The 22,353-nt window shown below is 47.8% G+C and overlaps 1 protein-coding gene across 2 annotated transcripts in view; it reads right to left on the bottom strand.

The window, feature by feature from the left end:
• Positions 1-22,353, bottom strand: part of PRIMA1 (proline rich membrane anchor 1) — an 86,583-nt gene that overhangs the window by 26,986 nt on the left and 37,244 nt on the right. The gene's annotated exons all lie outside the window — the stretch shown is intronic.

The following is a 22,353-nucleotide window of genomic DNA, read 5'->3' as shown; positions in this document are numbered from 1 at the left end:
TTTGCTTTGGATCCTGTAACCCATTGGATTCCATGAAGTTCATTATCCTTTCCTTCAGCAAAGCCTCCATTACTTTTCTCATCAACAAAGTGAGGTTTACCAGCTTATGGAATCCCACTTTTTCTCTCTCATTGTTCTGAAGAGGGACCACATCTGCTTTTCTCCAGTCCCGTCGAACCTCTCCTGTCTCCAAGGGCTAAACAAATCTTTAAAAGGACCCGCTAGAACTGTCTAAGTTCCTTCAATATCCTGGGATGGATCTTATCCAGCTCTATCGCTTTGCACACGGTCAGTATTTCAAGTCATTCACAAATACTTTCTTCTGTGAATGATGTTGTATTTATTCCATTCCCGAAAAGACAAGGTAGGAAATATTTCCTATTTTCTACCATGTGGTGCTTACCCAGTGGTAGACAGCAGTGCGTGTGTGCTGCATGCCTACCACCCGGGTACCGCGTGAGACCTTACCGCTAAGTCAACAGGTGGTGGTAAGGTCGAAAATGGACGCATACTGGTTTTTATTTTGCCGCACGTCCACTTTCCGGCCTCTTAAAAAAGGCTCTTTTTCCAGGACACGGTAAAAAGTGGCCCGGCGCACGCACAAAAGACGCGCTCGCACTGCCGCAGGCCACTTTTTGTTGCGGCTTAGTAAAAGGGCCCCAGAGTTAAGTCCATGAGAACTCTAAACAGCATTTACCAATACAGTGAAACCTCGGTTTTCATCGATAATCCGTCCGAAAATAATCGGCGAAAACCGAAACCGACGAAACCCGAGGCAATGAGAAATTTTGACTTTTACATGAATAAAAAAGGCAAATGTATAGAATAAATGAACATTTAACGTCGCATTTACCTTTCTGAAGACTCTTCTTGGCGTTTGGAAGAGGGAGAGAGAGTTGCAGACATTATTGTTTGGAAGGGGGGAAATTCTTATTTGCAATCTGTTGTCTGAGAGCTGGCAGTGATCACACAACGAGAAACAACGCCCCAGAAGAACGCCGCAGGGGAACGCAAAATTAGCAGCGTGGGCACGCCGACGAAATCTAAAGCAACCAACGAAAACCGAGACAAATTCTTCGTGAATAAATTCGACGAAAACCGAAAACGACGAAATCCGAAGTCAACGAAAACCGAGGTTTCACTGTACTTCAGTTTCAAAAACTGTCCATGAAAAATATGTTTTCAAAGCAACCAATGAACTAAGATCTATTAAGAAGGACAAACAGTTCATAGAATATATTACAGATATTTATAATACAATTTCCATGTTCCTTTTTAGACTTCTCTTCCTTGTTTAGAGACAAAGGGCATCCTGAGGTTTCAGAGACCTTCTTTTCTGGACTTCCCTTTGAGTAAAGCTATTATTGGGTCGACCACTCTACATGGTTTTTCTTAACATAAACTCAAGCTTTAAGCCTCAAGGCTGTGCTTTGTCTTCCCATGTTATATATCAATGGAACAATTATCCTTTCTCTCCAGATGTCATCTGGTTTTTGGCACGGGCTCTTTTTGTGTCTTTGAAATACAGATGGGATTTCCACTGTACTGGAAGCATGACAAGGTTTTGTAATCCCTTGTTTATATTAATAGCCTGAAGGCTTTTTTTACGGTCTCCATAGCTCAGGCAAAAATATTTGGAAACACTCAGCAACGGGAATATAAAGCTAAAGGAATATTATAAACAACTGTCAGGTTTTATGAAGCTACGCATATCTAGATTTTCTGTTAATCAGTAGTTTTGGATGTTGATCCTGACTAGGAGAGAATTACAAAAGCAGAAGACGAAACACTAGTGGATACTTTGAATTTTTACTTCTTCGTTCAGAAAGATACAGGTGCATAGAACCCTTCCTATGCCTGGAACAAACTTCCTGAACCCCTACGCCAAGCCCCCTCCCTACCCATCTTCAAATCTTTGCTCAAAGCTCACCTCTTCAATGCTGCCTTCGGCACCTAACCTTTTGGAAATCTAGACTTCCCCACTTTGTCTGTACACTTGTCTTTTAGATTGTAAGCTCGTTGAGCAGGGACTGTCCTTCTATGTTAAATTGTACAGCGCTACGTAACCCTAGTAGCGCTTTAGAAATGTTAAGTAGTAGTAGTAGTAGTAGTAGTAGTAGTAATATTCCCTTATCTCTTGTTTGTCCTGTTTGTCTGTCCTAATTAGATTGTAAGCTCTGTCGAGCAGGGACTGTCTCTTCATGTTCAAGTGTACAGCGCTGCGTATGTCTAGTAGCTCTATAGAAATGATAAGTACTACTACTACTACTACTACTATTTAGCATTTCTATACAAGGCATACGCAGCGCTGTACAAACATAGAAGAAAGACAGTCCCTGCTCAAAGAGCTTACAATCTAATAGACAAAAAATAAATAAAGTAAGCAAATCAAATCAATTAATGTGAACGGGAAGGAAGAGAGGAGGGTAGGTGGAGGCGAGTGGTTACAACTGGTTACGAGTCAAAAGCAATGTTAAAGAGGTGGGTTTTCAGTCTAGATTTAAAGGTGGCCAAGGATGGGGCAAGACCTAGGGGCTCAGGAAGTTTATTCCAGGCGTAGGGTGCAGCGAGACAGAAGGCGCGAAGTCTGGAGTTGGCAGTAGTGGAGAAGGGAACAGATAAGTAGGATTTATCCATGGAGCGGAGTGCACGGGAAGGGGTGTAGGGAAGGACGAGTGTGGAGAGATACTGGGGAGCAGCAGAGTGAATACATTTATAGGTTAGTAGAAGAAGTTTGAACAGGATGCGAAAACGGATAGGGAGCCAGTGAAGGGTCTTGAGGAGAGGGGTAGTATGAGTAAAGCGACCCTGGCGGAAGATGAGACGGGCAGCAGAGTTTTGAACCGACTGGAGAGGGGAGAGGTGACTAAGTGGGAGGCCAGCAAGAAGCAGATTGCAGTAGTCTAAACGAGAGGTGACAAGGGTGTGGATGAGGGTTTTGGTAGAGTGCTCGGAAAGAAAGGGGCGGATTTTACGGATGTTGTAAAGAAAGAAACGACAGGTCTTGGCGGTCTGCTGGATATGAGCAGAGAAGGAGAGAGAAGAGTCAAAGATGACCCCAAGGTTTCGAGCTGAGGAGACAGGGAGAATGAGAGAGCCATCAACAGAAATAGAAAACGGGGGGAGCGGGGAGGTGGGTAGTAGTAAGTAGTTGTAGAGGAGCCCAACGTGGCCTTACCGCATGCTAAGATGGAACTACCGCTGGACCAATGTGGCCACCGGTGGTAGTTCTGGCTCAAACGCGCGTCACATTTTTCTAGTGTGGCGCTAACCCGGCGGTAATCGTATATTACTGAGCGCTGCCCAAATACTGCTGGGTTACCACGGGAGCCCTTACTGCCACCTCAATGGGTGGCGGTAAGTGTTGCCGCAGTCTGGCCATACGATAAGGGTCATCTTGCCGCATGGCCATTTTTTGGGGAGGGGCTTTTTACCTGATGCGGTAAAAAAGGGCCCTAGCGTATGGAAAAAACAACCCCTAACGCTACCGCAGGGCCCTTTTTCCTATAACTTAGTAAAAGGACCCCTTACTGCGTTTGACTTATGTAGACTGTGTGCCAGCTTCAATTTTTACTGCTTCAGAATAGAAACCTTAATGCTAAGAACAGAAGAGAAGGTGACAAAGAAGGAGAGGGAAGAAAAGAGAGACAGAGTAGAAAGGAGGCTGAAAATCAAGGGATGGATGCATAGTTCTGGAAGAGGAACCCCCAAACAGACAGCATGAGTTAAAAGAGTGAAAGGCCAAGAGAACAAAAGGGATCACGGGCAATAGACAGAAACATGACAGAATTGTGCAAGAAGAAAATGAAGGCTTCGTTAAAGAATTAAGAATACCACAGGAAGAGAGAGAGGAGGAATAGCACAGGAAAATGTAAAGGTGTAAAGGGTCATCTTGGTTGGCTTTTGTTTTGTCTAGTGATACGAACACTCTTTCCTCCGCATTCTATATAGGGCATCCAGATTTGTATACACAAACGTATTGGCTAACAGTCTGTTAACCCTCAATAACTGGATGCTAACAACCAGTGTGTTTTTTCTAGCGAAAAAGATGCCGGTATTCAAATGCCAGGCCACCCTTCAGGGGTGGGGTGATCACTGAGGGATCCACCCAGTGGTGTGCTGGAGCAGGCTCTCACAGGCTCGCAAGAGCCGGTTGTTAAGTTTTTAAGAATTTTGGGAGCCGGTTGTTAAAGTAGGGCCCTCCATGGCTATTTTAACAACTGGCTCCCAAAACGTGGGCTTGGGCCCCCTGCTGAATTCTCTTTTACTTTGCTGGTGGGGATGCTGAGCCCTGCCAGCCAAGTAAATAGACTGCTGCTGCTCCCCACTCCTTGTTTCCAGCACTGAGCAGCAGGCTGGGACTTCTCCAGCATGTGTGAGAAGTTTCAGCATGCTGCTCAGAGCAAGATGTTGGGAGTGGTGGCAGTCCATTTATTGGCTGCCAGCAAAGGTATGCCTAGTGTGCCCCCATGAAGGGAGGGAGGAGAGAGAGGCAAGTGTTGCTCTCCCCACCCCACCCCACCCACCCCTGGCCCTTCGAACTGCAGAGCTGGCTACGTCCAGAGAAAGAGCCTGTTGTTAAAAATTTACCAGCACACCCCTGGATCCACCCCACAATGGCCAGGCCCCCTGCAACCAGTCACAGAATCTATGACAAGGCAGAATTGGTGTGTAGAGCCTGAGCTCTTTCATTAAAACTTGGGGACCATGGGTCAATTTTAGCAGACAATAGAAAAGGTGCCAGTACTCAGTACCCCCAAGTACCCCCTTAAAAAAAGCCCTGCTAACAACCAATTATTGAAGTTAATTGGCACCCATTAGAATTTGAGGGGTCCTTTTTCGAAGCTGTGGCAAAAGGGGGCCTGTACTGGCGTCGATATGTGCTTTTACCGCAGCAAGTAAAAGGCAGGTTTCCCTTTTCTTAAAGAAACAGCAGTGCAGCAAGTGAACCACTTGCCATGCGGCCATTTCGGGGGGAGCACTTACTGCCACCCATTAAGGGCTCGTGCCAACCCGGCGGTAACTGGGCAATCCTGGCACTGCCCGATTACTGCCGGGTACATACCGATGCTACAAAAATTGAAATATTTTTGCAGCGCCAGAAACGGCGTATGCTGGGAGTAGGAACTACCGCCGGGCTGCTGCAGTAGCCCGGCAGTAGTGGCGTTCCTAGGGGGCTGGCACCCGGGGCGGATCGCCGATGCACCCCGCCCCCCGGGTGCAGCGCCCCCCCCCCGGCGAAAGGACACCCCCGCGAAGGACCCCCCCCCCCGCCGGGTGCACGCCGCCGGGGGGGAGGTGCCGCGCGCGCGCCTGTTCTCCGTTGTTCCATGCTTCTTCTCTGCCACGGAACAGGAAGTAACCTGTTCCAGGGCAGAGAAGAAGCATGGAACAACGGAGGACAGGCGCGCGCGGCGTGCACCCGGGATGGACCGCACCCACCGCCCCCCCCCAAGGAACGCCACTGCCCGGCAGTACTTCCCAGGGCGCTTGCGGGGCTTACCACTGTTTCATAAAAGGGCTCTTGAGTGTGCAACTGGCTGCATGCTGCTCTATAAGGAAGTGCCCCTAACTCCCAGAATGCACGTCTCAAAAGGAGGTGTGGCCTTGGGCGTGTCAGAGGTGTTTCAAAAAGTCGCATGTGTAGTTAAAGCAATTTGGGGTCAGTTCATCTAACTTGGGCACTGGCATTTACACCTGGTTTCAGCAGCCATAAGTCTGGCACAGGAATCAGGAGTAAGCACGATTCTATAAAGAACATGTACTCTTTATCGAATCACACTTAGCATCGATCTGTTCTGGTGCCCATTTTTGATTGTGATTTATAGAAGCTGGCCTATTGTAATGCATTTTATTTTACATACTTTTTTATAAACTCCAAAAGCGTTAATCACAGGGGCGTAGCCAGATTTCGGCGGGAGGGGGGTCCAGAGCCTGAGGTGAGGGGGCACATTTTAGCTGGCCCCCGGCACCGCTGACCCCCCCCCCCCCCCGCCGCCACCACCACCACCAACAACTTTGACCCCCCCCCCCGCCGACGACCCTCTCGACCCCCCCTCCCATCGCCAACCCTCCCTCACCGCCGCCATCGCCTACCTTTGCTGGCGGGGGACCCAATCCCCACCAGCCGAGGTCCTCTTCTTGTGGCGCAAGGCTTCGTTCTGTTTCTGTGAGTCTGACGTCCTGCACGTTGTACGTGCAGGACGTCAGACTCAGAAACAGAACGAAGGAAGAAGAGGACCTCAGCTAGCGGGGGTTGGAGTCCCCCGCCAGCAAAGGTAGCAGACGGCAACGGCAGGTTGGCGGCGGGAGTGGGGGGTTGAGAGGGTCGTCGGCAGGGGGGTCCAGGGCCAAATCTAAGGGGGCCCAGGCCCGCCGTGGCCCCACATAGCTACGCCCCTGGTTAGTCAACAGCTTTGTGGTAGACCGACAAGAGAGGGACACTTGCATAAATATGTTGGGGTTTTTTTTCATTTCCATGGAGGGAGATCTACTACTACTACTACTTAACATTTCTAGAGCGCTACTAGAGATCTGTGGAACAAACTTTCGTCCAGAGGAAGGGAGAGATGGGGATGGGAAGTAAGTGAATGTAACGCTGCAAGCTGCAGCCGGCTGGTTCCTCACCGCATACAAGTATCATTTTTAAGCCTTCTAAAATGTTCACAGTTGATTGATGTTAATTGAATATTAATCCCCAGGCGGCTCAGGCCATTCGTTCTCACTCATTGAGTTAATTGAATTTGAATTTTTTTGCTTACTTTAACTGCACTGCTAACATCATAAGTTTTACTGCAATGCTATAAACTTTTATTACAGTTCCATAACTGTAGTACTGACTGTTTTGAAAGACAGCAAAGCGCAGTGAAACTTTTCACAGAAGGCTGGCATAACAACTCAGAGATTCAGCCAGAAGATGGGCAGAACCAACCCAATGCTGCAAAGGGACCAGTTCAAGGACAGGACACTTGGTTCTCCAGAAATATTCGGTCCTTTTCCTCTCTACTGAGCTAAGTCGTGGTGCCAGCCAGGGGTGAGGGTTTTTGATGGGGAGGATGGGCAGACTCACAGAAACAGAATGAAGCCTTGTAGATCAGCAACGCAGCCGCGCCGGAGAAGAGGACCTCGGCTGGCGAGGGTTGGGGTCCCCCGACTGCAAAGGTACCCGACAGCGATGGCGGGTTGGCAGTGGGAGGGGGGTCGAGAGGGTCAACAGCAGGGGGGGCCAGGGCCAAATCTACGGGGGCCATGCCCCCATGTAGCTACGCCCCTGCTTCAGGGGTGAAGCTGGCCCTTATGCAGTGAAGTGCTAATATTCAACAGTCCTATCTTTATGCGGTTAAGGGCTGAATATTGCACTTAACCGCATAAATTTTAGCCAGCAACATCCAACCGGATTTTTAATGCCTGTGCCCAGACATGGTCCGGCATTGAATATCCAGGAATACAGACAGCGGCAGACCTGAAAACACTAACTGCTCCTGGCTGTATATCAGCTAGACAGCATCCAAAATAACTTGGGAGCCCTTTTATTAAGGCATGTAGGGCACCTAAACGCATCCAATTCACATCAATTTGGAACTACCACCTGGCTACTGCCTGCCCCGGGCGCTAATTCCATTTTTTATGCGCGTCCGTTACACGCAGCAGAAAATATTTGTTATTTTCTACCGCGTGGCGCTAACCGGGCGGTAATTAGCAGTGTATGTGCGTTGATGATTACTATCTGGTTAACATGTGAGACCTTACCGCTAAGTCAATGGGTGGCGGTAAGGTCTCAGGCCCAAAATAGACACACCTCAATTTTTATTTTGCCGCACGTTCATTTTTGGCCAAAATAAAAGGCCTTGATTGCAGGAGCACTGAAAAATGGATCTGCGCGCATCCAAACACGCACCTACAGCAGCGCAGGCAATTTTCCAGCGTGCCCTAGTAAAAGGACCCCTCAGTGGAACACAATAGAAAACGGTCAACTGGCCCATCTACTCTGTCCAGTTACTTTTGCCTGCACTGCAAGGATATATCGCTGTTGGCGATCAGAGGAGTGCGAGGCTATCGGGCCTTACCCAGTCAGTTTTTGTTTCCTGTCTCTTCAGTTTTCTACCTTCCTACATAGGTGAGCGTGCAAGATCCCATATCTAATCTAACATCCAGTCTTATATCCCAACTTCACAATAATCTAAACTACCAGATCTATTGAGGTTGTTGCCTAGACAACCCCTGGTCTTACTGGACAGTACTGGCCAACAGCAACTTGCCAAAATCAACCTAGCTGATTTGGGGAGCATAGTAGCCTGATGATGTCAACCTGGCTAATCTATTGCCTGAAGAACCTATCATTTGTGATTCTTATCTGTCTTTTCTTTTGACGTTATCATCTCTCCCCATCGCACCACTATTAATGTAATAAAAGATGGGCTGTCTGTAATACCGGAACATTCCAATACTGTTTTTACCACTATTACAGAACATGAAAGGAGCAAACCAGCAAAATTATCTAGTCTGTCCAACTTCACTCATGGTACAATGCTGTAGGCCCCCGCCTTTTTCTTCCACCCTTCCTCTTCACTATGGATCTTCTGTGCTTATCCCGTTCATTTTCAAACTCCGCTACTGTTTTGTATCTGTCATCTCCACCTGGAGGCTATTCCATGAGTTCACCACATCTTATCCTTCCTGCAAAAACTACACTGGCTACCAGCATAGGAGCCAACTTTTCAAAATGATTGGGGGTGCTGAAATTTTTTTTTTACAGGTAGTGCAGTCCCTCCTCCCTCCCTCTCCCACGTCCCCTCTCCCCTGTCCCCCCTCCCTCGTCCACCTCCACCTCCGTTCGAGTTCCAGGCCCCCCTCCCTCCCTCCGAGTTCCACAGGGTCCCCCCTCCCTCCAAGTTCCACAGGGTCCCCCCTCCCTCTGAGTTCCATGGTCCCCCTCCCTCCCTCCCAGTTCCAGGGTCCCCCCCCCCGAGTTCCACAGGGTCCCCCCTCCCTCCCTCTACTACTACTACTACTACTACTATTTAGCATTTCTATAGCGCTACAAGGCGTACGCAGCGCTGCACAAACATAGAAGAAAGACAGTCCCTGCTCAAAGAGCTTACAATCTAATAGACAAAAAATAAAGTAATCAAATCAAATCAATTAATGTGTACAGGAAGGAGGAGAGGCGGGTAGGTGGAGGCGAGTGGTTACAAGTGGTTACGAGTCAAAAGCAATGTTAAAGAGGTGGGCTTTCAGTCTAGATTTAAAGGTGGCCAAGGATGGGGCAAGACGTAGGGGCTCAGGAAGTTTATTCCAGGCGTAGGGTGCAGCGAGACAGAAGGCGCGAAGTCTGGAGTTGGCAGTAGTGGAGAAGGGAACAGATAAGAAGGATTTATCCATGGAGCGGAGTGCACGGGAAGGGGTGTAGGGAAGGACGAGTGTTCCAGGGTCCTCCCTCCCTCCCAGTTCCAGGGTCGTCGTTCCTCCCTTCCTCCCTCCCTCCCTTCGAGATCCAGGCCCCTCCCTCCGAATTTTAAAAGCCATCTTGACTTACCTCGTCGGGGTTACAGCGGCCGGCAGCAGTGGTAAAAAGCAGAAACAGGAAATAAGGGCGGGACCAGAGCTGAGAGAGAGAGAAGGGAAAACTGAACTAAGGGCCGAGCCTACACACTTTTTACCACTGCTGCTGGCCGTCGTAACCCCGACGAGGTAAGTCAAGATGACTTTTAAATTCGGAGGGAGGGGCCTGGAACTCGAAGGGAGGGAGGGAGGAAGGGAGGGATGATGACCCTGGAACTCGCAGGGAGGGAGGGAACGAACTTCCAGTGGGTGAAATATTGTGGGTGCTCGAGCACCCACAGCACCCATGGAGTTGGCGCCTATGGCTACCAGTACTTTACAGGGCTAAATTCAAAACTCTCTGTTTGATATTCAAGGTCCTCAGACAAAGTGAACCACAGTACTTAAAGAAAAAGTTAGCCCACTACACACCTTTGAGACCACTAAGATCCTCCCAGGGAGCAGCATTATCTATAAGATCATCAAAAGAAATTGCACAACATTATACCCACCAACAAGCATTCTCAGGTGTAGCCCCCACACTCTGGAATCTACTCCCAGAGAGGCTACGACTAACTCGAAAGCTACCTCTACTTCAGAAAGTAGGTGAAAGCCCAGCTCTTCTCCCAGCTTTAAATGCATGTGGACTGACTATCCACTCACTCCGCACCTGGACTAGCTTACCACACACCCTGTAACTTAGACCACTTCCATGTATCTTATTCAACTGTACTCATAATTTGTCTTCAGTTTAGCCACTCATCTACTTGTCTCAGTTGACTCTGTACTACCCATCTTGTCCCTCTCTATATATCGGCACTTGGCCCCTGGCTACACAGTAAGATGTCTCATTGTATTGTAGGAACGGTATTTGCATCATATCTAAGTTATTCAAATGTTCTAATGCGTGCTTATTAGGCGTTTGATTTGTATTATGCTGACATCATATTATAGCTATGCTATTTGGATGTTTTTCCATGCTGTCTATTATGGTATTGTTTGTATTATACTGACATTTATCATATTTCTGTTATATGATTGTTCTGAAGTGCTGTTAAATGTTTATATTTCTGGTACTTTTATTAGGGTTCAATTTGCCATCTCCAAGTTTACCCCACTGACGGGGTCTTTTATTAAAGCTTAGCTCGACTCATCTGCAGCAGGGCCCATTTTATTTCTGAGATATTTTTTTTTAAATACAGATATTTTTTCACCTACCCCGCATCTCCCCTCCTCTTCTCCGTGGCGTCCTGGCATCTGTTTCTGTCTCTGAACCTCGTCCTTCCCTGGTGTACCACAGGCATCCTCGGCACCTGCAGCGGTTCACTCTCACTGCTTGCTCCAGCCCTGCAGGCTTCCATCTGCCGTGTGCCTGTGTCCCGCCCTCACTGACGTCATTTCCTCTTTCCTGTCTGATGGGACACGGCAGATGGAAGCAAGAATAATTACTGCAGGCACCGAAGATGCCTGTGTGGTATAGCGGAGAAGGATGGGGTTCACAGATGCCGTGGAAAGAGGGGAGAGAGCAGTGTGGTGCTGCTGTTGGGTGGGCCTGAGCCACGAACGCGTGGGCCTGTGCCCACCTTGGCCCACCCTTAGCTATGCCACTGAGCTCTACCTGCTATAACTCTCTTGGGTGACTCTCTTCATAAGGGCGGTTAATAAATCTCAATGAATAGCTAATAGACAGAAATCCTGGGCTGCCAGATTAGGTAAAGTGTCAGTGCTGGCACATTATTCACATGTTCAGTGGCGCTATTCGTTTACATACTGAATGTATGTTTATGAAACTAGCACTGGCACTTACTGGAATTAGGCCTACTATTGTGCTCTCTCTCTTCCTATATAATAATTCTCACCTCCAACGTTCTGAAGCTGCCTGGAACCGTGGCTTCCGCCGGCGGTGGTCTGCATCGTGCAGTAGATAAAACTGACATCACTGGCCTGGAAGCATTGAAGAGTGAGCAGGCTCAGCGAGTCTGCTGCCTTCCGTTCTCTTCGCTCTGAGCTCTGACTCTGGTCCCGCCCTTGCGGAAACAGGAAATGAGGGCGGGACCAGAGCCAGAGCTCAGAGCGAAGAGAACTGAAGGCAGCAGACTCGCTGAGCCTGCTCGCTCTTCAATGCTGACGCCGGGACACAGGTAAGAAAGGGGGACAGGGGGGTTGGCGATTTTGGAGGGGGGGCGACGAGCACGTTGGGGGATGGAGGGAAGGGGGACTGGAACTCGGAGGGAGGACACAGTGAAGGACAGTGACAGAGGGAGGGAGGAAGGCATGGAAATCGGAGGGGAGGAAAGGGGGCTGTGGGATTTGGAGGGGGACACAGGGAGAAAGCGAGGGGGGGAGGAAAACCTTGCTAGCGCCCGTTTCCTTACAAACAAAAAATGGGCCGTTTTTACTAGTAAACAGATAAATTATCCAGAGTGTCTGAATTTCAATGCTTAGCACATGAGGTTTTGGATGGTCCCACGTCTAACCCTGCCTTTGAGCATAAGGATAACTCTTTTTTTTAATTTATTTATAATTTTCAAAAAATAAATGACAAGTTTCAGTATACATTGTCAAGGCAATACAGCGATAGTAACAAGCATAAAATGGAAATATAAGGGCTACTTCCCATAACATCAAAAAGAGAAAATTTATAAGAATTACTTCCCTTAACATCAAAATATAGTTTGCTTCCTCAGACCACTAACGGGGGAGAGGGGCTCGTACGTATTAGAGAAGATTTTTGTTTATCATATAATCATACAAAACAAGGCTTAATGCTACCCCCCCCCCCCCCCCCAATCTTATTCTTTTGGTTTCACTTGCTTTGAATCTAGAAAGGATTTTAAATGGTCTGGGGCAGGGGAGTAGCCAGACAATAAATTTTGGGTAAGCCTAGGCAAGAATTGGGTGGGCACCAAGTGTTCTCCCCCCCTCCCCTCCCCCAAAAATGATCTCAGCTGGTGGGAAAACGCTTCTTTCCACCTTGGCAGCAGGCATGCACTGAAAACTGAGCATGCGCAGGTGTCGTGGAGAGTAGCGTTTTCGTTACCATCAGGGGAAAATCTTCAGCTGGCGGAGCTTGGGATTCCCACCAGTTACCACTAAACATGTGTTACTGTTGGGTGGGCCTGAGCCATAAATGGGTGGGCCCTGGCCCACCCAAGCCCACCTGTGGCTACGCCACTGGGCTGGGGAGAAGAAAACGTATTTGGATAACTCTTACCTGAATAACTCAGCACAACCTGAGTGTGGGGGCTGTACAACCTGAGGAAATTTAAAACACGAAATGTATATGCGGTCGGTGTCTCCTTTTTTCCCTTGTTTTAATCTCTTTTTTTAGTTTATATTTTTGCTTCTTCTTCTTCTTTATTTTTTTTTTTTTTTACTTTTTTTGCTATTTTACTTTACTATTTAGATGCCAAGTGCCAAATTTTAGGCACCCAAGTAACCAGGCTTCCAGGATTTTTTAATATCTCTAAAAGTGGCTTAACGGGCAATATACTGGCCTTATACCACAGAGGTTCTTTCAACTGGGGAAGTTTAATCATCTTGTTTTGGCTCTAATTGTAATGTTTCCATATCCCCCAGACGTTTTCAGTCTCAGCTAAAAGGCCAAGAAGGGTCATCCACAGTTCATGGCTCACACCTCACATTTGATTTTAGCCAGAAACAGGCCAAGAACTGGTCTGTTATTACTGCTAGAGCTGCCTCCCAGCCAAAATACCTGTAGAAGAAACACAGCCTAACTCACAGCTTGTGCTGTTAATATCACTCAACTATCATTTTTCAATTGCATGGCAAAATAAAAAATTAACAAAGCTTCAAATCAAAGTTTTAAAATACAGAACTCTTTTCAAATTAGAATGGTCAGGTTTATTAATCTGGGGTCCTTTTACTAAGCTGCAGTAAAAAATGGCCTTAGTGTGCCCTCAAATTGGTTGTCCTTAGACTTGGTCGTTTCTGATTTTCGGCGATAATGGAAACCCAGGACGCCCATCTCAGAAACGACCAAATCCAAGCCATTTGGTCGTGGGAGGAGCCAGCATTCGTAGTGCACTGGTCCCCCTCATATGCCAGGACATCAACCGGGCACCCTAGGGGGCACTGCAGTGGACTTCACAAATTGCTCCCAGGTGCATAGCTCCCTTACCTTGTGTGCTGAGCCCCCCAACCCCCCCAACCCCCACTCCCCACAACTGTACACCACTACCATAGCCCTTATGGGTGAAGGGGGACACCTAGATGTGGATACAGTGGGTTTCTGGTGGGTTTTGGAAGTCTCACATTTACCACCACAAGTGCAACAGGTAGGGGGGGGGGGTGGGCCTGGGTCCACCTGCCTGAAGTGCACTGCACCCACTAAAACTGCTCCAGGGACCTGCATACTGCTGCGATGGACCTGAGTATACATTTGAGGCTGGCAAAAAATATTTTTAAAGAATTTTTTTGAGGGTGGGAGGGGGTTGGTGGCCACTGGGGGAGTAAGGGGAGGTCATCCCCGATTCCCTCCAGTGGTCATCTGGTCAGTTCGGGCACCTTTTCGTGGTTTGGTCGTAACAAAAAAATTACCAAGTAAAGTTGTCCAAGTGCTCGTCAAGGACGCCCTTCTTTTTTCGATTATGGATCAAGGATGCCCATGTGTTAGGCACGCCCAAGTCCCGCCATCGCTACGCCTCCGACACGCCCCCGGGAACTTTGGTCATCCCCGCAACAGAAAACAGTTGGGGATGGCCAAAATCGGCTTTTGATTATGCTGATTTGAGCGACCCTGGGAGAAGGACGCCCATCTCCACCCCAAACACCCACGCCCAGAAAAATGTAAAAATATTTTTTAACATGCAGTTATGAATGCAGATTTCAAAATTACTGCAGGACACCTCAGTATGTCCCACAGTACACCATTTTAAGCTGAAGTAAGCACAAGGTAGAGGATAGACCCTCTAGCTCCACCTGCTGGTTGATGGACACAACTATCCCATAGGTTCAGGAATAGTGGGAAGCTATGTAATGGAATTGATGGTATGCTTTTGTGAGATTTTGAATTGGTAAGAATTCACTAGAGCCATGGCTCAGGTCCTTTTTCTCCATTTATTGATAAGTTAATACTTTGGATGTCTCAATTTTTAAGCGCCATTTATAGAATTCCCCTCACTGTGCACACACTTTCAGAAAGAATGCACCTTTCTGGAACATGGTGCACCCTCTTTCAAAAGAGTGTACACTCAACGACATTGTTCCCATGATGAAAAAAATGGCCAAATGAAAACAAATAAAGCAAACATTTGCAGAAGTGACAAGGGAAACAACAGGAAAGAAAAAAATTCTGGCTGCCTTTGAAGACAGATCTCCTCAGTCAGGGACTTGGATCTGGATTGTTGATTGTGCCACGGTGAAACAGGGGCGTAGCTAGACACCCGATTTTGGGTGGGCCTGGGTCCAAGATGGGTGGGCATAAGAACTCCTCCCTGTCCCACAAGTGATTTGGTCTCTCCCTCTCTTGCCTGCATGCCATATGGAGGGGCATAATCGAACAGAAACGCCTATCTCCATGGGCGTTTATCTCCGAGAACGGGTCCGTGAAGGGGCGGGGCGGATCGTATTTTTTAAAAGAAAAAGACGCCCATGTTTTATTCGTCAAGGTGTGAGCTGGGCGTTTTTGCTTTTCAGCGATAATGGAAAATGAAATCGCCCAGCTCAAAAACGAATAAATCCAAGACATTTATTCGTGGGAGGGGCCAGGATTCATAGTGCACTGGTCCCCCTCACATGCCAGGACACCAACCGGGCACCCTAGGGGGCACTTTTACAAAACCAAAAAAACAGGTAAAAGAGCTCCCAGGTGCATAGCACCCTTCCCTTGGGTGTTGAGCCCCCCAAATCCCCCTCAAAACCCACTGCCCACAAGTCTACACCATTACTATAGCCCTAAGAGGTGAAGGGTGGCACCTACATGTGGGTACAGTGGGTTTGGGGGGGTTGGACGACTAGTAGCATTAAGCAGCACAATTGTAACAGGTAGGGGGGGGATGGGCCTGGGTCCACCTGCCTGACGTCCACTGCACCCCCTAACAACTGCTCCAGGGACCTGCATACTGCTGCTTGGGAGGAGGGTATGACATTTGAGGGTGAAAGTAAAAAGTTGTGAAACATCATTTGTTGTGGTGGGAGGGGGTTAGTGACCACTGGGGGAGTCAGGGGAGGTCATCCCCGACTCCCTCTGGGGGTCATCTGGTCATTTAGGGCACTTTTGGGGGCCTTATTCGTGAAAAAACAGGGTCCAGGAAAAGTGTCCTAAATTCTAGCTCAAAACTGTTCCATTATCGGCGAAGGGCGCCCATCTCTGTTCGCCCGATAACCACGCCCCAGTTCCGCCTTCACCACGCCTCCGACACGCCCCCGTCAACTTTGTCCGCACCCGCGACGGAGTGCAGTTGAAAGCGTCCAAAGTTCGGCTTTCGATTATACCGCTTTATTTGTTTTTGTGAGAAGAACGCCCATCTCCCGATTTAGGTCGGAACTTGGGCGTTATTCTCGTTCGATTATAAGCTGGATGGTCTCTCAAACATCCCCCCCTCTCCCCCATACCTTTTAAAAAGCAGATTTTCACTGGCAGCAAGCAGAAAATAATGCACACTGCTCATGTTGGTTCCACAGCCTTCCCTCTGATGCAACTTCCTGTTTCCGCATAGGCGGAAATACATCAGAGGGAAGGCTGGTATACAGGAAGGACAGGAATTTTCAGCTCGTGGGACTTGGGAATCCCTGCCAGACACTTCATAGGTGTGCTGCTATTAGGTGGGCCTGGGCCCACCCAGGCCCACCCTTGGCTACGCCACTGCAGTGAAAACAGGTTTCTCTCTCTGCCCATTACTGAAATTATTGGATGATTATCTGTTAGTGTGCAGACATTGGTTTGTCATACAACAAGAGCAGGTACTGCTGCCCCTGCTTAAGAGCACTATAATTTCCTTCAGGCCTGCAGCAGTGGCTGGTTGTGCACATCATTTCAGGGCCAGTCTTAGCAATTGTGGGGCCCTGTGCAGAGCAGTTCGGTGGAGCCCCCCGTCCCACCTAGCCCTGCCCCTTGTGTTTTTAAACATTTTTTTTTAATTTCAAATAAAGACAAATCAAGCAAAACTTGTACAGAAAAACAAATGTAAATATGTAAAATGCTACTTAGGAAAACTTGGGGTTTAAAAAGCAAAACCATGTGCATGTAAGGACTAGATAAATGAATTAAAATGAATTCCTTTAATATGTAATACTTGGTAGCAATAATGAAACAGTGACTGAATATTCACATAGCAAACAGCCTGAGCCAACAGATTTATTTTCCCCTGAACATAATTAACTTTGTATGAATTTGGCTGCTAATAGTGTGCTGAGCTAGACTTTGCTGGCACATTTAGACTGACTCTGGACAGTTTTGCACGAAGGAAACCCTTCCCTCATTAATCAATACCTTCTCTGTGAAATAATATACCACTGCATTCCACAAAGCAAAATAGGAAGTTCCCACATATCATCTTTTTTCAATGTAATTTATGTTTAATGTGGGATAAAATGCCATAAACAAGTAAATAAATAGATAGATAGAAACTCTGAATGTTGAGCACCTAATTCTCATAACATGACATCTGTTTAGTGGCGCTTTACCAGGAGAAAAAAAAAATCTCTGCACGAATATAATATTACTAGGGTGTCCTTTTAACCATCCCCTCCAAACAGATATTACCTTGATTTTTTTTTAACAGTATGCTCTCCTCCCAACCCACCTACCTATTCCAGACCTCCTCCCCGCTCCCCCGAGCTGCAGGATGCCCTTCTGGCACCTACCTGAAGCCACCCTGGTGTTCTAGTGGAGTCTTTGGGGCAGGAAAGATCTCTAGTCTTTCCTGCCCATTGCCAGCACTGACCCTCTAGCTGCCGCATTTTCTTTAAAATGCGAGGCCGCCACTGGAAGTCTCGGCAGCCATTTTTAAAGAGCGATGTGGCAAGGAAGGGTTCAGTGCCAGCGGCAGGCAGGAAAGACTGAGGATCTTTCCTGCCCCAAAGACTCCACTAGACCACCAGGGTGGGTTCCGGTAGGTGCCGGGAGGGCACCCTGCGGCTCGGGGGAGGGGAGGCAAGGAGTTAGTACGCAACAATGGCGGGGAGCGGGAGGGAGCACCGCCGGGCCCCTGGAGGCACTGGGCCCTGTGCGACCGCTCCTGTCGCCCCTGCCTAAGACCGGCCCTATGTCCTTTCAAAACCAAACAACACAAAACAGCGAAGATGACCCCAAAAAAGGGGAGGGAAAACAAACAATAAAATAAAAAATAAGAAAATGATAAAACTAAAACGTAAAAAATTAAAAACAAAAAGAGTAAAAAAAAAAAGTAAAAAAAAAACTCAAGACGACACACAAAAAGATAAAACTCAAAATTTTATTGAAAGGTGACATGACTCGACACAGCTGTGTTTCGGCCCAACCGGCTTGCGTCAGGAGTCTTTACACTATGTATGTGTTCTCTTGTCGTTTGAAAATCTATATGGAATGTTCTGTCAAACGGAACCGTATTAAACAAGCTGAACCTTTATGATCACTACAAAGATCTTCGAACTCAAGACATTGAACGCTGTCTGTAACAACTGGAGAAACTAAAGTAAGCGTCTCACTGTGACCACACTTTCAAAACCAAAGACATACAACCACAAAGAAAGTATAAGTTAACTAATATGGAGGGGGAGGGGAACTTCAGAAATCAAGACAACACTTTTAAATTTCTTACTGTTTGTTCAACTATTTTACTCCGTTCTCACTCACTGGTTAAAAAAAAAAACTTACCTTTTTATTGTGCAGAAAGTGACTCAGTGTGATAAGCGTGGATCATACATCTATTCCAGATTTGAGCACATTATAACTTCCCCTGATGGGTGAAAAGGTGGCCCTGTTGGGATTTTTGAAAAAGATTATTAAGAAAAAGTGCTCATTTTGGATCCTGTTAAATTGAATGATATATGGAAGGATCTAATAGTTTAAAAAATTGGGGGGGGGGGGGGGGGGGGGGGGGGGAAATTATAACATTTTTTAAAATCACATTGAGTCACTTTTTGCCTAAAGAAAAAAGGGGGGTGTTTTGACCAATGAGTGAGAACGGAGTCCAGCAATACAGTGAGAAATGTAAAAGTGATGTCCTTGATTTGATGGTATTTTTACCTTTCCAAACGAAAGACCGTTACATTCATCATAGATGTGACATTCCCTCCAGTTTAACTGAAATGGCAAGTTCTCAGCTTAGCTATGCTGGAAACTTGATTCAGCTGGGGATTTACTGACAACCTACAATAAAACTCCAAAACCCTCAGGAATCAACTGCAGTAAATAAATAAATTAAATAAGTAAATAAATAAATAACAAAGACATTTTAGTTATGGCTCTCTATGAAAACAAATCTACTGGATCATATTATTTTAGTAGCGTTTCTCCTTCTTCCTCAACTGTGTTTCATTTCCAGGAAATGCCAGAATAATCACTCTGCCGCTTGGGGTTTACAAAATCCTGCAACCTGATTGTCCTGCACAGTCATTCGTCCAGCACAAGACAGGGCTTTATCTGTAAATCTCCTTGAATGCCTCAGGGCTGCCGAGAGACCAAGCTGGACCCGGGGCAGGGCCACCGCCGCTGGGCCCACCCCCCCAAGGATCGCTACCACCCGGTGCAACTGGAAATACCTTGGCTGACGGGGATCCCAAGGTCCTGCCAGCAGAAGAGTCTTCTCCTCCACTCCAGCACTGCTCTTCTTCACAGTTCTGCCACGTGGCCTGCCCCTGATGCTGCTTTTTATCTCAGGTCGCGCATGCACGCGCAGCCGCTTGGAAGGCAATGCGGCAGTCGACTGTGATGAAGATCTCTTCTGCGTGCTGTATCTGCTGCTCCTCCGGGTCCTCCTCAGCCTCCAAGGGGGGCCCGGCACTGGGGGTTTTCTCTCTTCTGCTCCTGTCGGGACGCAATCACTCAGGTCCCGTCAGAAGCAGCAGAGAGAGACCCCGGCGCTGGGCCCCCCTTGGAGGCCCAGGGAATTCCCCCCCCCCCCCACTCCTCTCGGTGGCCTTGGAATGCCTTGTGGAACAGAATTTTAAGCTCTGACCCAGAGGTTGGCATCTATTGCTTCCCATACACAAACATTCACACCAGGGGCGTAGACAGACCTCGATGGGAGGGGGGCGAGAGCCCAAGGTGGGGGGGCACATTTTGGCCTGCCGCCCTTCCGCCGCCACCTCTGGTCCCAGCCACTTCTGCCTCCCCACTGCCGCTGCTGCTCCCCCCTCCCCAGCCACCACTCCCCGCCGCCGCTTGTCGCCACTGCTGGAAGGTACCTTGACTGGTGAGGGTCCCCAACCCCCACCAGCTAAACCATTTGTCCCATGCTGAAACAAGCGTGCATGGTGCTGAAAAACAGGACAGGGCGCCAGCAATGTAAGACCAGCGCGGGACAGACGCCTTAGCTGGCGGGGGTTGGGGACCCCTGCCAGCCAAACTGGGGGCCCCGGAGCCAGTTTGAGGAGGCCCAGGCCCCTGTGGCCCCCCTTAGCTACACCACTGACCAGTGGCGTAGCCAAGGGTGGGCCCGGGTGGGCCCAGGCCCACCCACTTTGGGCTCAGGCCCACCTAGGAGCAGCATACCTATGATGTGGCTGGCAGGGATCCCCAAGCCCCACCAGCCAAAACCTCCCAACAACTGTCCCTCTTGCATACTTTTTAAATAGCAGATCTTCACCTGCAGCGAGCAGCAACTGATACATAGTGCTCACACTAACCCACACAGCCTTTCCTCTGATGTATTCCCTCCTATGTGGAAACAGGAAGTTGCATCAGATGGAAGTCTATGGGGCTGTGTTCACAGCCGATATTTGTGAAAATCTGCTATTTAAAAGTATGCAGGGGAGGGGGTATGTTTGAGAACCATATGGCACGCAGGTGAGAGATGGAGACACCAAATCACTTGTAGGACAAGGTGGAGTTCTTCTGTCCACCCATCTTGGGCCCAGGCCCACCCAAAATTGGGTGTCTGGCTACGCCCCTGCCACTGACTCACACATACACAGGCGTGCACACTCTTTCTCTATCTATCTATTGTGGTAAAAATCATTTTAGTTTCCTTTCCTCTCCATAGTTTAGAACTTTGGAGAGGAGGTTAGTTTAATTGTCTCCGAGCTCAGAGGTGAACTGTGAGCTTGAGGTATTCAGCCACGGGCCCTCCGAGACTAAGCTACAGCATATTCCTGTTGCACTCCCGAGTGCCTTTGCACGGATTACTGAAACTTGTGAATATATTTCTGGGTGAATTAGTCACTCCCAGTTCCGTAGTCCAGCTACAGAAGACTAGGTATGACCAATCCGCCCAAGGCTGCTGAAGTGCATTTTTCCCTTGTCTATCCAGACTCCCTAATTCCCCAGAGCAGTGCACTTGCTCTTAATAAGTCACAAAACACAATCACAAGAAAGATTTGATTATGAGAAAGAAGCTGTCTTTATTCCATACTCACCCAAGCAAACAGTACAAGTTCATTAGAAATGGCAAGCAAGGCATTGTTTCCTCACAGGAAGAGTCAGACCGTGCATCAAACGTGACACTCAGATTCTGGACATCTTCTCTGTAATGGTCAAGCTGTCACTTTATATACTCTTTCTGCCCCGCCACCTGAATTACTGACAGTTTCGGCTGATAATTAGTCATAATTAGTAAATCTATTTTGCAACTCTAACTTTCGACCACATTGACGTGTTTGGTCCACCAGTTTCATCTAATCATCTTACACTTCCATCTTTCTGCACCTGTTTAACTGCCCATCCGTGTCTTACAAGATAACTCCGACCGCAAGTTCTCGCTTTGGCTCCCAATCTCCTAACATATTCCATTTAAAATCCTTACTATTACCCACCAAGTGTTCTTTTCTAGTCAGCCTTCGTTTTGATCTTATGGACTTATCCCTTACATGCCTTTATGTAATACCAATTGTATCTTTCACTCTGGAATGGCGATTGCCATGACGGAACTACGACATAGACATAATTGAAATCTTATCACTTGACTGATCAACCTCCTTACCACTAATGAATGAGCATAACCACTTCAATCTCTATGTCGAATATGGCCTCTCCATAGTCGATGACCTAAAGAATGATACAACCCAATTTCGTACTCAGGAACGTTCATGTATTTCCATAATTTATTCTTCCTTAACATAAATATGCACATGATATATATCTATACCATGATCTGTTCATGTATGTTATGTTACATGTATGTATGCAACTTAACACATTACCATTTGTAATTCTGTTACCCGGAAATGGCAACCGCCATCACGGTACTATGTAAGCCACATTGAGCCTGCAAATAGGTGCGAAAATGTGGGATACAAATGTAACAAATAAATAAATATTGTCTACTTGTCCTCCCTGTAATTTATCTTTATCATAAACAGACCTGCTCTCTTTAGTGGTATATCAAAGAAAGCTGAAAACATTAATATTAATGGTATACAAGTTAAGGAAACCACAGAGCAGTATCTGCCCGTTTCTCATTTAGATGGTCCCATGCATCAGTACCAGTAGCAGGGCTGCTGAGGGCGGGCAGTGGCGTTCCTAGGGGGGGGCGGTGGGTGTGGTCCGCCCCGGGTGCACGCTGCTGGGGGGGGTGCCACGCGCGCCTGTCCTCTGTTGTTCCATGCTTCTTCTCTGCCCCGGAACAGGTTACTTCCTGTTCCGGGGCAGAGAAAAAGCATGGAACAACGGAGGACAGGCGCGCGCGGCACCCCCCCCCCAGCGGCGTACAA

Source organism: Microcaecilia unicolor, chromosome 9, assembly GCF_901765095.1.
Source record: "Microcaecilia unicolor chromosome 9, aMicUni1.1, whole genome shotgun sequence".
NCBI classification, from domain to species: domain Eukaryota; kingdom Metazoa; phylum Chordata; class Amphibia; order Gymnophiona; family Siphonopidae; genus Microcaecilia; species Microcaecilia unicolor.
This window is presented reverse-complemented; position numbering and strand designations above follow the sequence as displayed.